Here is an 8,160-nt window from a genome sequence, read left to right as displayed (position 1 = left end):
CACATATCAGCCACAGATTCCCTTGTTCTCCCCCCTCCCGCCCCCCTCACTTTACCCCCAGTCCGCCCCCCATTCCATTCTCCTCCAGGGCAAAGCCTTCCCCACAGACTGAGATCAACCTGGTGGACTCAGTCCAGGTAGGTCCAGTCCCCTCCTCCCAGGCCGAGCCAAGGGACCCTGCATAGGCCCCAGGTTTCAAACAGCCGACTCATGCAATGAGCACAGGACCCGGTGCCACTGCCTGGATGCCTCCCAAACAGATCAGGCCAATCAACTGTCTCACCCACTCAGAGGGCCTGATCCAGTTGTTGACCCCTCAGCCATTGGTTCATATTTCATGTGTTTCGGTTCGTTTGGCTATTTGTCTCTGTGCTTTATCCAACCTTGGTCTCAACAATTCTCGCTCATATAAACCCTCCTCATTCTCGCTAATTGGACTCCCAGAGATCCACCCGGGGCCTAGTCATGGATCTCTGCATCCAGATCCCTCAGTAGTTGGATGAGGTTTCTAGCACGACAATTAGGGTGTTTGGCCATCCCATCACCACGGCCATACCACCCTGAACGCGCCCGATCTCGTCTGATCTCGGAAGCTAAGCAGGGTCGGGCCTGGTTAGTACTTGGATGGAAGCTCAACTTCTAAACCTAAAAAACCTTTACCAAGAATTAAAAGTTATGTGTTAATTCCAAGAGAAGCAAATTTGATTTTAACTAGGTGAAACAGGAAATGTATTATTCTTGATAAGAGATACAGAAGAATGAAGTTCTCAACCTATGCTGTATCTTGTCCATTCTTCAACAGAATTATACAAAAATGAAAATTTTATTTCTATTTATACAAGATTCACAAAATAAATGCTCAACCAAATGAGAAATTTAAACTTCAGATGTAGGCTAACACTTAAGCTGTTTGTTTTCTTCTTCCCAGTCATGATTTAAGTTGCTTTTAGTATGTACCACTCAACTCTAAGAAGGATCAGAGGCCTTTATATGTGTTACTTAGGTTTCCATGTCTGGGAATTTGATGGGTACAGAAAAAAAGGGGGGCCCATTAAGAGCATCTAATTGAGATAAAGGACCTGCCACGTCAATATCATTTAACAGTTGAAAGCCAGAGGACTATACATTTCTATTACAGAGAAACATTATACAAAAGAATGGAATGCTGTGGAATGTCATTCTGTATGCTGTGAATATGTGTTGCTCTAATGGGTTGATAATGCTGATTGGCCAGTAGCCAGGCAGGAAGTATAGGTGGGATAAACAGACAAGGAAAACACTGGGAATAGGAAGGGCTGAGTCAGGAGTCACCAGCTAGACACAGAGGAAGCAAGATGACAAGGCAGAACTGAGAAAAGATACCAAGCCACATGGCTAAACATAGATAAGAATTATGGGTTAATTTAAGTGTAAGAGCTAGTTAGTAATAAGCCTGAGCTAATGGCCGACCAGTTATAATTAATATAAGCCTCTGTGTGTTTACTTAGGGGACGTGAGTGGGAGAGATTTATCCTGACTGCAAGTGAGCCCGGACACAGGAAAACTTCCAGCTACATTTGGCATACCAACATGGGGCTCTCAAATTTCCATAAAGCCTAAAAGAGTTTAAAAGGGGCTCTAAACACACAATAACAGAGCCAAAAACAGCTTTCTACTTCATGTCTAATGTGGGTCGAGATATAGAGATGCCAAGGTACAAGGTACAAGGTGGATTCATGGAGTATGAGATTGAGTGCAGCATGGCAGATTTCTGCCACTGTACATAGAGGTTTCTCCAAGCTGTGCGGTGCACTTCATAGCAGATTTAGCTTTTGCTAGCACAGACAAAAAAAAAAAAAAAAAAAAAAAGATTTCTGAGCTACATGCTGCTTCTTGGAGACATAGACACATTGCTCCCTAGAGTTGGTGGTAGGCATACTTCCACCATGTTGAATAGCTGAGATGGGCGGAGGCAGCAGCCAAAGCTGCCACTTCAGTACTAGTCACTGCAGTATAAAGCAATAGATTTACAATAAGGCAGATTTAGATGGAATAAATTTAAATGGTTTACAGTGTATGTAAAAATGCAGTAGGCTTGGAAGAGAGAGGAAAAGGAGGATAGACAGTTATATAAAGAAATAGAAAATTTTAAAAAATAAAGTTTTAAAGAGAAAGTAAATGTAATATAAAAAATAAGCCACGTAAAGATGGAAATCATACAGAGAGTCTGTATTATATTGTCTTTGGGATTTTTATCTGCTGGAAGACATTTGATTGTAAAAGCTAATCAGTTAAACCAATGTGTATATTTTAAAAGTCTCTTGACTTCAAAATTTATGTCTAAGGATATGTTGCTTTGGAAAGGAGGCTCTGCTTTTGTTTCTACAGGAAGCAAGAGGCTATAGATTTGTTCCAGGTTAAGATGGATCAGATTTGATCAAACCGAACTTCCTGAAGCTTAACAGAAGATACCTGTTATCAAAGGTTATAGCTGGTCTTCCCAGGACTGGCTCAAATTTTCTCATGATCCCCATAAGACTACCAGCTTCCTCTATCAGCAGGAAGTAGCCTAGAACATTATGCTCACATTCCCAAAAACTGGACTATGAATATTTGCCTTTGTTTAGAGATTGGTTACAAATTGTTACTGGTCATTGGCAATATCTTTCTAAAGAAAAAAGAGGGATAGGATATAGACATGATAGAATGAAAGGGTAGATTATTGAATCTACTTTTAAAGAGCAACAACTTGTGTAAAATGTTTTAAATTGTTATAGATTTTAGTTTATTACAATTTTAAAGTTAATTTTGCTATACTGTATGTATATTTCTACAGTTGTTTAAGGTATTATGTTTGTATAGCTCTTTTAAATTTGTAATGTATAATTAAGAAATACAGATTAGCTGGGCGGTGGTGGCGCATGCCTTTAATCCCAGCACTTGGGAGGCAGAGCCAGGCGGATCTCTGTGAGTTCGAGGCCAGCCTGGTCTCCAAAGCGAGTTCCAGGAAAGGTGCAAAGCTACACAGAGAAACCCTGTCTTGAAAAAGACCCCCCCCAAAAAAATACAGATTACTAATTAGTCATCCATGATAATCAAACTTGCAGTCATATTAGGTATGATTTCAAGGTCAAGCAGAGATATATTTTAGATAGACAGGTCATTTTCAAACACTTCAAAGACCTACAGAATATGGCGTTTATAATGTTTTAAAAACTTAGACTTTTCTGGACAATGAGACATGTCTGCTCCTCGCAGCACCAATTACTTTAAGGAGAATGAAGGGCATTGAAGAAATTCAATTAACCATTGGGCAAAAAAGTGCCCTTGTGTCAACTGCTTAACAGTATGTTGTATAAAATGGACATGCAGGACCATAGGAAGGTAACCACTGAACTTTGCAAGATGAGATAGTTCATCAAGTTCCTTTTTCACAGAAGAGACTGTCAAATATTCTACAGGACACAGGGAGAAGTGACTAAAAAACTCTAGGCCTATTGACTAAAGATGGATGCCCCAACATTGCAGAGGAACTTTTGATGATGATGATGGTCCAGGCAGGCAGTTGTCTCTGTCATTTCCAGAGTTTTAAAAGTTGCATACAATGCATTTCCTGTTTATTTAGGTAATTTTATATCCTTCTGAGGTCTTTGATATAGTTGAAGACTAAATAGTTATAATTTTGCTTAGTTATGTTAAAAGATAAATTATATATGAAACTTTAGACTCACAAATATAGGATAGATAGAATATTTTCTTTAATTTTTCCAAATACAAATAGACTAGATATTATAACTGTAATTCTTGCTTGATAACTGTATTGTTATATGTAATTTTTCTATGTTAAAGTTAAAACCTTCCTTTTGGATTAGACAGAAAAGGGGAAGTGCTATGGGATGTCATTCTGTATTCTGTGAATATGTGTTGCTCTAATTGGTTGATAAATAAAACACTGATTGCCCAGTAGCCAGGCAGAAAGTAGAGGCAAGGTAAGCAGATGAGGAAAATTCTAGGAATAGGAAGGACTGAGTCAGGAGTCGCCAGCCTGCCATCCAGGGAGCAGCATGTAATGACACACAGGTAAAGCTATGGAAAATGTGGCAACATATAGAATAACTGAAATGGGCTGACTTTAAGTGTAAGAGCTAGTCAGTCGTAAGCCTGAGCTAATGGCCAAGCAGTTTTAATTAATATAAGCCTCTGTGTGTTTACTTGGGGGACTTGAGTGGGAGAGATTTATATCAACTGCTGGCTGGCCAGGACACAGGAAAACTTCCAACTACAGCAGAAAGATATGACAAAATTCCTATTCCCATGATTACAGTCAGCTTTGCTTCAAGCCCATGTCCTCACTAACCTTGACTGGGAGTTTACCTAGAGAAATCAAAAGGGACTGAGGAGTAAGTAGTTGAGGAAATAAGTTTCATAAAGAGACACTTAGATATGGTCAATTGTCTTGGTTGATCTAGTAAAATTGAATGGAAGAGTCAAAACAGCAACATTTGTTCCACTTAATAAGGATGGTCATCAACCAATGATCTTCAAGGGCATGGCCCATCAGTCCTGAAGGGTCTACATAATGCAACTACCACTTTACTCATTTTTTGTCTGAGAGAAACCCAGTCCAGCAAGGATGTAAAAGTGATGGGTACTGAACAGGCAACTACTCATTTAACAAAGCTATTACAAGGCTCCCTGCATTTTTAGGAGGAAGAAATGAAAGTATGTTTGTCAATGGCCACAACTTCTTTGGGTCAGTTCCTCAGAGTTCATCTTCGCACTGTCAAACAAATTGATATAAAAAATAAAATGAGTGGTCAGATTGCATTTTAAACATACTATGCTATCCTCAATGAAATTTATTTAGGCTAAACTATTCCCCAAGTTATCTCTAAGGAATGCATAAATCTATTTTCCTCCTATGCTTGAAAATGATTAATGTTGAAATATACTCATTCATCTTCAAGACTGAGTATACTTAGAAACTGAAAGCTTTTTAAGATTCAAAACTTAATGGGGGGTGTTTTATGCTCTAAGGGTGTATCCAATTTTCCTGGCTATAGCTTTATCATCATCAAAACTGTCTGTACTTGAGTGGATAATGTACAAAGAAAGCTACCTGCTTGGATAGATTTTACCATCAAGAGGTTACACAAAATGAACAATAGAAACAGTTCATGTAAATAAATAACTTCTGTAGTCAAAATACTACCTGTAAGGTGATTTACCATTTACAAAAGAATCTTAAAAATATACAGTAGTACCATTCACTGACTTATCCCAGGCTTCTCATAACTTCTCCAACTTTAGATATTGATTTAATTTCTTACTGAGCCAACCATGTGATAATTCTGAGAATATGTCTATACCCTGCCATTTTCATCCTTTGCCATTACACATTAACCACATCCTATCCTCTCAAAATTTATTCAATCAATTTCTTCTCCAGTCCCACTCCCATTGACTTAAATTATGCTCTTAATGTCATATTTAATTAATTAATGTGTATGTAACTTTTGTCTTTGTGAATGTTTGTGCACCACATGTATGTGGCAGGGGAGGAGGGTGCACGAAGGCTAGAAGAAGGCATCAGGTCCCCTGAAAGTGGAACTACAGACAGGGCTTAGCCACATGTGGATGTCGGAAATTGAACCCAAGTACTTTGTAAGAGTAACCAGTGCTTTCCAGGCAGTGGTGGCTCATGCCTTTAACCCCAGCACTCAGGATGCAGAGGCAGGCAGATCGCTCTGAGTTCAAGGCCAGCCTGGTATATAGAGTGTGTTCCACCACAGGCTCCAAAGTTACACAGAGAAGTTCTGTCTCAAAACACATACACACAAAAGGAGTCACCAGTACTCTTAATTACTGAGCCATCTCTCCAGCTGTTGCTTCTTATTTGGAATTCTTCAATAGCTTTACAATTTCCCTAGCTTCCTACATTGCAGCTAGAATACAACCAGAATACATTCACTAAAATAAGGACCCAGGTTCTTTTTTTTTTTTTTTTATACTTCTCAGCATAAAGTTCTCCAACCGTGTGCTGGTTACTAAACTCCTTGATATTTGCTACATGGGATATATTTCTTTCTTAGTTTTAATTTTCACTACACCTTGCTGTTGCTAAAACGATCTTTCTCATTTCTTATTTCTTTGATAAATGCAACTCTGCCCTCACACATCTCTATAATCATGAAGGAAATTTGTTTGTTCAATACTGAACTCAAATGTTTCTTCCTCCAGGAGCTTCCCAGGAAATCACCTCTGTATCTTCCCTCAATATGGTGTTTCTTCTACCTCTGCTTCTTACGTCTCATTTCATGGGAAATAGATGCCCCTGTGTCTGCCTCCTTATTTTGCTTTCTCTATGTATCGGCATGTAGCATGTACATGATTAATTCCTGGTGAATGAGTAACTGAATGGAGAAACGGAGGGTTATTTAATGAAAAATACTTATTTAACATACATTCTGATTAATCGTATTTTTGTTAGTAGCATAGTGTTTATTTACAATGTGACTGGTGTGGTATTATTATTAAGTGATATTTAATGACTACATGAATAAACAATAGTAGTTAAAGAACTCTCTCTAACCCCTAAAAACGACCTGGGTCTAAACATTGTGAATAAATTTCTTTTTAGTTCTTGTCTTAGAGACTGTAAATGGCAATAAGCAAAACAATGTTTTCCCATGAAATTACTTTAAAATAAAAATGTGTGGCTTTTCATTTTCAGTGTAATATATTGTCATCATATTAAACTAATTTATCTTCTCCATCTTCACATCCTCTTCTAATAATGATTCTCTTTATTTAAGGAAATTAAAATCTTAGGTGTATTCTAATCATTAACAGGAGACTGGAAAGTATAGATGATCCAGAAGTGACTGAACAGTGGCTGCTGATGTTTCAATGTCACTGCAGAATGCTAGTGAAGAGGGGGTTGCTACAGTATAACAGAAGAAGAAAAATTCATTTTTCTTAAACTTAAAGAAAAAAATAAAATTTAAAGAAGAAATTAAATTATGGCACCTTTAAGGTGTTCCCTTATTTTCATCCTGGGCACCACCAAACAAAACTGCAAAAATGATGTGCATATAGGTAAGTAGGAAAACTTTCATTTCAACTCCTTGTAGCTCTGCATCTTAACTTAAATATTTTTTTTGTAAATTTTGCTTACTTCCATGTTTCAAAAAAACATGCTAGATAATTTTTCAAATTATGATAGAATGACATTGCCCAGCATGATATTGATTGGCTTTTAAGTTTTGCAAGTAAAGCATTAAAATGCAAAGTCTTCATTGCAATGTAAAAATTTACAATTCTGAAAAATGTACTTTGATTCAAACATTTAGTTGAAAATATCTTTGGCAGCACATTTGATTTAGCTTGATGAAGACTCCAAGTACATTTCATATGGGCTGGTGAGGTTCTCATACTGGACTGACACTTAGAGACTATCTGAAGTCCCATCTTTAATGAAGGATGACTTAAATATAAATCAATTACAAGATGACAGGAAGAAAGGAAGAAAGGAAGATCCAAAGACAGAGTACCCCAGGGTTTATTAATAGCAGTATTTTGTTAAGTGTCAAGAAAATCTCTTTTGATATATGGGGCCCAAAGAAAGATGTATTAATAAACAAATTAATAATGCAAGGTTAATATTCATGAATGCCTGTTTTATTTAAGAATTTCAGGATTGCACTTTGTGTGGCTTGTTGTCTTTTTGGAGCTGTTTCTCACTGATGTTGACTACATTTGTTGAAAGCTCCATCCTTTAATGTGAGTGGATACCTGTCTCACTAGAAGGCACTTATCTTACCTTTCCTTTCCTTTTCAAAGATGAAGTCAAAACTATTCTTCTTCTCTCTTTTGTTTATTAAACAACCACCAAGGTTACCATTTAAGTCTTGTGTAATATAGTAATTGAGAAATGACAACTTCTCTGAACTGTACAAGATAATTTGATTTGCAATTCAAATTATTTTAATAGGGAAGATAGCTTAATGTTAATGTGTTAAGTATAAGACACTACAAATACTTTCTATAATGTTTCTATGTGCAAACTGCTAGTATATTGCTAAAAATATTATCTCCACTACAAGTATTCATTTATCATGTTGTGATAGGACATTACATTCATTGAGTGCTAACATGTTAGTAACTTACATATAAATCAAT

This window comes from Peromyscus eremicus, chromosome 4, assembly GCF_949786415.1.
Source record: "Peromyscus eremicus chromosome 4, PerEre_H2_v1, whole genome shotgun sequence".
Classification (NCBI taxonomy): Eukaryota; Metazoa; Chordata; class Mammalia; order Rodentia; family Cricetidae; genus Peromyscus; species Peromyscus eremicus.
This window is presented reverse-complemented; position numbering follows the sequence as displayed.